Below are 10,383 nucleotides of genomic sequence, written 5' to 3'. Positions count from 1 at the left end.
GGTTAAATCGAATTATTAAGAACTAAAAATCGATAAATCAAAAATCGATAAAAAATATCTTATTAATTTGATTATTGATTTAGCATATTTAAAAATCAATAATCGCTAAACCAGATTAATAATACATAAAATCGAACCAAACCAACCGATGCACACTTCTAATTGGATCAAATTTTCTTGGTTCTTTTCTACTCATTTGGTCCATATTATTTTACTTTGCTTTACTACTTTAATATAAACGAGAACAATAGAGTTTTGTACTGTTCTTTGGAAAAATTTTATGGTGGAAGAGGTCCACCACGTCATAGTTGTAAGAGGGTGTCCATTAATTGACACTTGACATGGTGGATCCCACATTAATTTTTTAAAGCCAATAAAGTGTGAAAGGATGTGTCCAAAATACAAATAAAATAAATTTGAAATGTTAGTGGATGGTGGGGTCCACATGCATTCATTGCTATCTTTTGAAAGAAGAAATTTCTTGAGAAACCAAACAAACACTTGAAAATTCACGCCTTGTTCTTCCTTTTTCTTTTAACTCAAAAGCCTTGTTAAAATCAAAACAGACCCACACCTTATTCTTCCTTTTTCTCAGACCCACGCCTTATTCTTCCTTTTTCTTTTACTTAAAAGCCTTGTTAAAATCAAAACAGTTAGTGTTGTTGCTGATTCAAAGAAAAACGAATTGAGATTTGAAAACGAAGAGAATATAGGAGAAAACCCCTTTCAATCTAATGCAAAAAAGGATCAAAAATTGGGTGAAATCTCCATGGATTTTCTTTTGCTTATTTAATCATCCACAATTTTAGGTATGAAGCTTTCTTCATTTTTTTTATGAGATCTTTATGTTGTCTGCACAACTAAATAAAAAAATTTATAAATACATAATAATTTAAATTTTAATAGATTTTCTTTGCATGTTAATTGTAACATCAAAATACAAAAATAGTATTTGTTTGCACTGATTTTGCTGCTAAACTAAGAGTATATTATACAAAAAATCAAGTCCACAATATAATCTCCTTCAAAAATAAAATTGAATTTCTTCTGAAATTTATTTATTTGATCCCTGGCTCTACATGCAAGCTTCAGATTGTAAATTCATGTTTTGAGTCAAAAATTGACTGAAAATGCTGGGTGAATCTGCACGTAACTGCGTATTTGATTTTAAAAAAATAAATTAACAGTCATAAAAAAAGTATATTAAAGTCTCTGTTAGTTATATTTAGAAACAGATTAGAAGAGAAATCAAACCTCAGAAATTAATTCCATGAACTGATGTTGTATTTGTTGCACCGAGGTTGATTGTGTGCCGAAAGCCAGTGCTGTATTCAAATATTAATGATTCTGTGCTAGTACTGCTCTGTTTTTGAATGTCATCTGTGATGTTTTTTTCTTTTTTGCTCACCTTTTGGCTTCATTCTTCCATATTCATTTTCCTTTCCTTTTTTTTTTATTGGATCCAAAATTTGATCTGTACACCCTATTACAGAATCAACAGAACTAAATTTGTGTTTATTTTTACCACAATCTCCATTATATATCTCACTTTGATGTTTACTAATCTCGATTCTTGCTTGATACAAATATTTTCTAGCAATTTCTTCGGAATCCTCATCATTTGTGGCTAAAGTCATAACATCAAATGCCTCTTTCATTAACCCATTCAATCGAATTGCCATAGAGGATTTTACTGTTTTCTTCTTTGTGGTGTATTCCTCAAATTTGTCTCCATGCTTAGCATTTTTGGACCATCTTTTCAAAATGTATTTCTCAAGAAGGTAAGAAAAAATCAAGTCAAAGAATAGAACTTTTAGTGCGTGACAACATAATCAACCCATGGACTCAAACATATGACAACTACAAATAATTGAATTTTCAAGGGAATTAAACTGGACAACTTTAGTTTGTCCATTTTCACCCTTTAAAATTGTATATTTGGTAGTATTGTCATTAGTTTCAGCACTGAGTGTTCTTTTGGTTGCCCCTTGCAAAAATTCATGTTGGAATCTTGTGTAAATTCTTCTAGTGTACACAAGCAGCATGTTTTAACTCCCACAATCTTCTATGGATATTTTAGGCATTTCTTGAGATTTATAATCGTCGACTGCTTCAATATCTCGCATTTCAGTTGTTCGCTGCTCATAATGCTTTACAAACTCAGTTATACTCATTGCCTTGCATGTCATTTCTATGAAAACCCTATTTGTGCTCTCACTTCTTGGAGTTGATTTGATGTTTACCGAGAAAATTAAATGGCTAAATGTAGGACACCACTTTTTTTTCAAGTCATATAACTTATGAAGCCAAGTATTACTCGCACAATCCCATTCACTTATCATTTTATGCCATACTAAATCAAATTCTGATTTCGAATTGCACCTCCACAAGAATGTATCAAAATAGTGTCAAAATTCTGACTTAAAGTAAAGCTGGGGTATATTTTTTGAGCATTTCTATTAATATGTCATTCGCATAGTCGATGACACGGGTTAGGAAAGATCTCTTTAATTGCCAAAGCTATAGCAGGAGCTTGATTGGTAAAAATTATCTTTGGTGCTTTTTCCTCCATTGCCTTCAAAAATGCTTGAAGTAATCAAACAAATGAACCACTAGTTTCATTGCATAAGAATGCACAACCAAAAAAGGTATTTTTTCAGTGGTTGTTCACACCAACAAATGGAGCACAAATCATGTCATATCTATTTGTACGATAAGTAGTGTCAAAAATCATCACATCCCTAAAACACTCGTAGTGCAATTTAGATATACTATCTCTCCAAAAAAAATTACACAACCTACCATCTTCATTAACTTGAAAAGAATAGAAGAAGTTTGAGTCCTCTGATTGCAAATGCATAAAATGATTTATCAAAGTTTCAGCAAATGATTTATCAAAGTTTCAGCATCTCCACTACTAATCATATTTCTCTTATGTGCTTGAACAAAGTATGAGCATCTTGTTCAATGAATCCTACATTTTAAACTCCACCCGCTTCATTCTGAAGATATCGAACAACTTTTTTTTGTACGAATATCGGCATCAATCATAGAACCAAGAATATTTTTAGTAGCATTTGTAAGCCTACGACTAGAATATATGAAATGTTTCAAATTATCTTCTATCATGGGATGACTATGCACATCATTGAATTCACAAACTTTTCATATTCCATTTGAAATTTTAAATTTTATACGAGCCATACAACCACATCTATATTCTAATCTTTGTCGCTTTCTTTCTTGAAAAGGAGAAAGTTTATCCGATTGTCCTTCACAAGAACAAAGAAATAAACGTCTTGTTGTCTCTCCTTTTACATTATTAGTCTTTCCTCCCTTTCGAATACCAAAACCTCTTGCCATGACATATGAATTATATGCATTGTATGATTCCTCTTCCGAATTAAAGTTCAAGCCAATCTCAAAACAAAATTCTTGCTAGTGTTACAAATATTAGGCTCGTTAACGCTGAAATCTACAATAATAATTTTTAATTGTAAGTATCAAAATTTAATAAATAGATAAACTATAAATAGTATTATTTATTAGAAATCTCTACACTTAAATTACCTTCTTGGGCAGAGGAGTCTTTGCCTTTATCACCATGTGCATCTTCCATTTTTCTATTTCAAGCACAGTCTGCATAAGACAAAATTTACAAAAATTATTTTTTATGTTGACAAGATCAATTGACCATGAAGATCATTCAATGAATGATACACAAGATATGGACACAATGAAAAGGAAATATTGAGAAGTGAATGACATATGTTAACATTAGATATTTGTAAACGAAAATAAGTAATAGCATTACATATGTATATAAAATAAGGTGATTGTAAAAATATAAATAATAATGAAAGAAGGAAATGAAAGAATAAAGGTCATAGATGGATACATCAAAAATATTTCTTCTAAGTTTTGCTTAAGTAAGAATGCTGTGAGAGTAATAAGTGTAAAACTACTTCAAAAGTTTTGCTTTAGTTTGTTTAGATGTTGTAGAAAGAAACTAATTAAGGGGGAAAAAAGTATTCTCTTTCCCTCCATATTTATTGTACTATATATAGTTTTAATCTTTTATTGTATTGTATATGCAGTCTTTTGTCATTGTATTTAATATTTATTTAATTTCTTTTGCTAAGTATCAAGGTGGACCCCACTTTTCAAGTGTCAATCAATAAATAAATCCTCTCACAACTTGTATTGATTGAACCTCAACCATAGTAAAAAATTTTCTATTCTTTGGAGCCTATGACTATGAGATTGGTGCATCTCAGTTATTTCGAGATAATTAATTTAAAATTAGTTATTTTAATTTTATTATTATAATATAAATAATGAGATAAATAATTCAATATTATAATTCCTCAAATTAAATATAAGATAAGATATTTTTTATTTTATTTTAAAAATATTTATCTCTTATAGGTCACACTAAATATATATATATATATATATATTGACAATTTTCACCTGGGCTATTGTAAGTGGACAATATTGGCAATTTGACATCACATGTGCCTGCTACTTTTGTTCCTTTTTATTACTTTACTTTACTTTACTTTATTTTATTACTTAATATAAGCAGGAATAATGGAGTTTTGTCGTCTTCACATTACAAGTGGTTGCTTTTTTCTTTCCTTAGAATTTATTTTACGTAACTTTACTTTTATATTTTTATAAGAAATTATTTTCATAATTTGAATTCATAATCTTCAAATCTCGTGACATTAATAAGATACATATGATATAAATTTTTTGAATAACTTATAAGTGTGATCTCTAGAGAAATGAGGCAACACGAAATCATTTGGTTGGGAAAGAGTTATCCTAAAATAATTAATTCAGAAATTAGTTATCTCGAGATTAATTTTTTTTTGTTTGTTTTTGATTTTCCATTCGGAATTCGGTATATGCATTGAAGTCCGACTAATTTGAACTCACACCGCATAGGGGCCTCATTTGAGGGGAAGCGCTCCCTACCAAGGTTCGAACCCGAGACCTTTGGCTAAGGAAGGAGCAGTCTCATCCGCTGCACCATATCCTTTGGTGGTATATTGAGATTAGTTATTTCAATATATATATGAGATAATTTATTTCATGATCACTATAATATAAATAACGGAATAAATAATTTCGATACTAACTAATACCTACGACAATCACAGCATTAAATACATCAACAATGGTAAAATGAAACGTGTCTTCTCCCTTGCCACACACAAATCTTGATTTGACAAAAGGTAGAATATTGAGCAATGCAAAATTTACATATATATATATATATATATATATATATAAGAACATGCACAATGCTTTGTGTGAAGAAAAACATAGAACAAAAAATCACAGAAAAAAAAAAACTTATATTATATTTATTACTAATATATAGTTTATATTTTGCAAAAATGACATCTTTCCCCATGAATGGTGGTGATGGTCCTTATAGCTACTCCAAAAACTCCCCATTGGCGGTATATATTAATTTCTTGCACTATATTATATATTACCATTTGAATTTGACTTGGTTTATTTACAAATTATTATATAGAAAATCACATAGTATATAGTTGTGTTTTGTCATATTAATAATTTGTATTCCACACACACATACACTTTCTTTCGATCATGCTTTAATTACATTTCTTTTGAGTCGAGCGTCGATCAGAAATAATCTATCTATCTTACGAAGGTAGGGGATAAGGTCTATGTATATTCTGTACCCTCCCAAGCAGTGGCGGAGCAACCTTGGTTACAGGGGTTCATCCGAACTCCCTTCGACGGAAAATTATATGTTTATATACTATTTTACATAATTAAAAATATTTTTTATGCATGTATAGTAATTGTTGAGCTCCCTTCGACTAGTTTGTATATTTACTTCTGAACCTCTCAATGAAAATCTTAGCTCCGCCACTGCTCCCAAGACCCGTATGTAAGAAGTGGTGGAGCTAAAATTTTTACTAAGGGGGTCAAAAGTAAACATAGATCTAACCGAAAGGAGTTCAACGTCAACCAGTGGCGGATCCAGCTCATAATAAGGGAGTTCATCCGAACCTCCTTCGGTGGAAAATTATACTATGTATACAAGCTTAAGATTATTTTTCGTGTATATATAGTTAACGCTGAACCCCTTTCGACTAATTATTTCGTTCACATTTTTCGACTTTGAACCCTCTCAATTAAGATGTTGGCTCCGCCACTGACGTCAACTATATGTACATAAAAGATAATTTTAACAATATATAATTAAATTAAACAATTTTTTGTTAAAAAAGATTCAGATGAAACCCAAGCTAAAGGTGGCTCCGCTCCTGTGATCACACTAGTAATATAAGTTGTTGTATACAAAAAAGTATATATGTCCATCAATGTGACTTTATTATTATAATTGCATGCAGAAAGAAGCATTAAATGGAGCAAAAGAAATGGTGAGAGATGCAATTATTCAAAATCTTGACATCAAAAAAATCATGTTATCATCTTCAAATACATTATATATTGCAGATTTAGGATGTTCAGTTGGACCAAACACTTTCATTGCAATGCAACATGTTGTACAAGTTCTAAAGGAAAAATACCATAATAACAACATTCTTGAATTCCAAATTTTTTTCAATGATCATGTCACAAATGATTTCAACACCCTCTTTCAATCACTACCCATCGATCGATCCTACTATGTATCTGGAGTTCCAGGAAAATTCCATTTTAGATTATTTCCATCGGGATCGATACATTTTGCACATTCTATCAACTCTATACATTGGTTCTACTCTTATGGATTTGGTGAATGAGGTAAGTAAATATATTCCTCTATTTATTTGAGTTTGAACATGAGTCTTGAAGTATCCGGTAAAATTGTTATGTGATCAGGAAGTCACGGGTTTGTCGAGCCTTGTAAACAGTTTCTGCACCTCTTGCAGAAATGCAAGGTAAGGTTGCGTACAATACACTCTTGTAGTGGACCCTTCCCCAAACTCTGGGCATAGCGGGAGCTTTAGTATACTGAGCTATCCTTTTTTTTTCTTCTATTTATTTGAGTTTAATTATATATATCGCCACTATAAAGACAAGCTAAGGGATCTACCATTAAAGTATCAACATAAGTTTGGTTCAAATCCAATATTTGTGATATGAAATATGTCATGTACATCTAATTATTATCTTATCATAATGTTCACGTAAAATGAAACGATGAATCAAAGTGTATATTAAGCTTATGTGTCTATATAGTTGTTTCTTTCGATAAAGTATCTTTGGCTGAGACGTGTATATATATATATATATATATATATATAGTTCGGTGCACTAAAGCTATTGCTATGCACGGTGTCCGTAGAAGGGCTCACCACGAGGGTGTATTGTACGCAGTTTTATCTTGCATTTCTGTCAGAGGCTGTTTCCAAGGCTTGAACCCGTGACCTCCTGATCACATGACAGCAACTTTACCAACTACTCCAAAGCTCAGACCTGTATATGTGTTTAAAATTTCACTAAACATTTACGATTAATAAATGTATGTTTTTTCTTTTTCTTTTTTGATACAGGAAAAGTTAGCCGAATCTTTAGTTGACTCGTTTAATTTGTCATTGTATTTTCCTTCTCCTGCAGATATGATTAAAGTGGTGGAGAAAAATAATTGTTTTAACATTGAGAAATTGGAATTGACATATCCAAAATCAAAATTTGTGGATGAATCTGATGCAAAAACTATAATTATAAATTTAAGAGCTATTTTAGAAGGAGTTTTGAGCAATCACTTTGGAAGTAAAATTACAGAAGAAGCTTGTACAAGAACTATTCTCAAAAGTGATGAGATTTCGACATGAATGAAAGTGAAATGAGAAATCATGTCAGTTATTTGTCGCTTTAAAGCGTAATAAATTTCTGTATTAGAATCTATCTTTGTCTATTTATATAGCATTATCGAATTTAGGTCTACGGAGAGATGATATGACACTTCTCATAAGTGAAGTTTCTTATTTATCTTTTTCTTTCTAGTGTTTTTTGAATTTTTCCTCATTTCTTTCACTTTATGTGACCTACAAAAATAAATTTCTGTAGAATAGATTCTTAATTTCTAATTGATTTGACGCGTGAAATAGAATACTAAAAAATAATCATAATTAAAATACTGAAAAGAAAAGAGTAGACCAAGAATAAAAATAAGAAATGAATATAGATCCTTGGTCTATGATACAAAAATGAGGTAAATCCATATCAAATTTGAATTTATCTTACTTAACGTTGAGTTAATTTACTTCGCTTAAAGGAGAATCTATCTATCCATCTATCTATATATTGTATCTATAGAAAGATGATATGCCATATCTAGTAGGTCAAATTTTCTATTTATCTTTTTTTTTTTTTAGTGTTTTTGGATTTTTCCTCATTCTTTGAAAGGAAAACCATTTTTATTTTGATTTTGGGCTTTTTAAAACTTTTGGAAATGCACACTATTTTATAAGTATTTTTTTTATAAGACTTTGGGCTGGAATATAAGCCATTTTTAAGACTTTAGAGATGGAGAATATTTTGTACTATCTATGTTTCATTTTATGTGAAACTACTTAATTTGGGCAGTGTTTAAAAAGAAAAAAGAAAAAAAAGACTTCAGCCTTTTTAAAGTTTGTGGTGAGCAATTCTTAGATAAATTGAATAACTATAAATTATTTTATTAAAAATAAAATAAAAATTACAAATATTATTTCACTAATTTGAAATACAGTTTTGAAAAGCAAAGTTTACACAAATAACATTAGGAGTTTCTAAACTCTTTTACATGTCAAAAGATAGAGCTGTCTTTAAAGAAGTTGTTTTTCTTATATATATTTAAAGAAATATTTAAGTATATTGTTGTTGTTTTTCAAAGATATTGAAATAAATATTTTATTAAATTACCGACACTGAAAAAGCAGACAAATATAAAAGTGGTAACATGAAGGTATATGATTGTGATAGTAAAGCTCCACTATTTACACTTCACAACAACAATAGTAATTTTCTCCGTTTCAATTTATTTATTTTATTTTTTATAGTTCGTTAAAAATTAAATATATTTTTATTTTAAAGAATTATTTAATTTTATCTTTTCACATGATATATTTAAAATTAAAAAAAAATAATTTTATTTTATTTTTTAAAATTCTATGCCAAATCAAAATAATTGAATCAATTTTCCATAGGAAAAAACATATTACACTTCATAACGTCAATAATAACATATCGCACTTCATAACAACAATAATAACATATTATACTTTCAAATAACTATTATCAATTTATTTATAGAATATCAGAATCAGACCTATTTAAATCTTTATTTGTCAACATTGAGCATTTATATTATATCGTTTGCGCTTTAGTTGACGAGGACTGAATGTGTGGAAGAATATTAATAGTTTCACATTGAAAATAGAATGGGCAATCGCTTTCTTTATATGATTTTGGAAGATAATCCTTAACATTCATTTTTCAATATTTAAATGACTTATAATTAATACGGATGATATGCTAAAATTACTCTTTTATTATTATTTCTTAAAAAATGTGCCAAAATCAAATATAGAAAGGTAAAAAACGGATTGCAAAGAGTAATTGCTCTTCTCTTTAATTTGTTTTATATTTTTTTAAGAAAATAATTATGTCTTAGTTTGTTGTTTTGTCAAATGGAATAGATCAAAGGGATTCTAAATTTCTTGATTGGGCAAATTCCTTAAATATCATCCAAATTATAAAAATAACTCAATAAATTCACTTTCATGACTCAATAAATTAAGCATTTCTAATTTATTCTCCTCTTATTGTTGTTGGCTACGTGTTATCTCATCTAAAATCTTAAATTATTAAATGAAATGTGATCACGCATTTCAACATATTATCATCAGATATTACGATCAGATAATAACTCTCACATTAGATCTCACGGTCACTCATTATCAAAAAGAATAAGATCGATCCATAGAAAAGAGATGTTAAAAATAAAACTTAAATTTTTAACAAGATGATCTGTCACACACTTTAACAAGCATTCATAGAATTAAAAAAGCTCCATAAGAACCACAAATACAAGTAGTTTTTTACATGACCAAATACTTTTAGAAAAAAAAAAAGTACACTCAATAGTAACAGTACTTAGTAGCCTTTGTGCTACACTTTATTCAATAGACAGACAACAGGCAGACAGACAGGCAGATACGCAGACAGACAGACAGATAGACGGAAGCAAGCCAGTCAAGCAGACATAGATATTCATAGATAGATTTTTAACAGTTTCGAGTACAAAAGCAACGGCGACGAAAGCCTTCACATTTGCCAGTAGGGAAGCCCTCAGTGTTGCAAATACAGGCGCAGTTGCTATTTCTCACACACACCCCTTTG

General features: G+C 29.7%; 1 non-coding gene across 1 annotated transcript; it reads left to right on the top strand.

Annotated features, from left to right (window-relative positions):
- The first annotated feature begins 273 nt into the window (after positions 1-273).
- LOC107838754 lies at positions 274-7,989 on the top strand. Its single transcript, XR_001664772.2, has 3 exons — positions 274-809; positions 6,402-6,798; positions 7,615-7,989. It is a non-coding gene; the product is annotated as an uncharacterized LOC107838754 (transcript).
- The last annotated feature ends 2,394 nt before the right edge of the window (positions 7,990-10,383 follow it).

The sequence above is a fragment of the Capsicum annuum genome, chromosome 8 (genome assembly GCF_002878395.1).
Source record: "Capsicum annuum cultivar UCD-10X-F1 chromosome 8, UCD10Xv1.1, whole genome shotgun sequence".
Taxonomy (NCBI): domain Eukaryota; kingdom Viridiplantae; phylum Streptophyta; class Magnoliopsida; order Solanales; family Solanaceae; genus Capsicum; species Capsicum annuum.
Note: the sequence above shows the minus strand (reverse complement) of the source record. Positions and strands in the feature narration are given on the sequence as shown.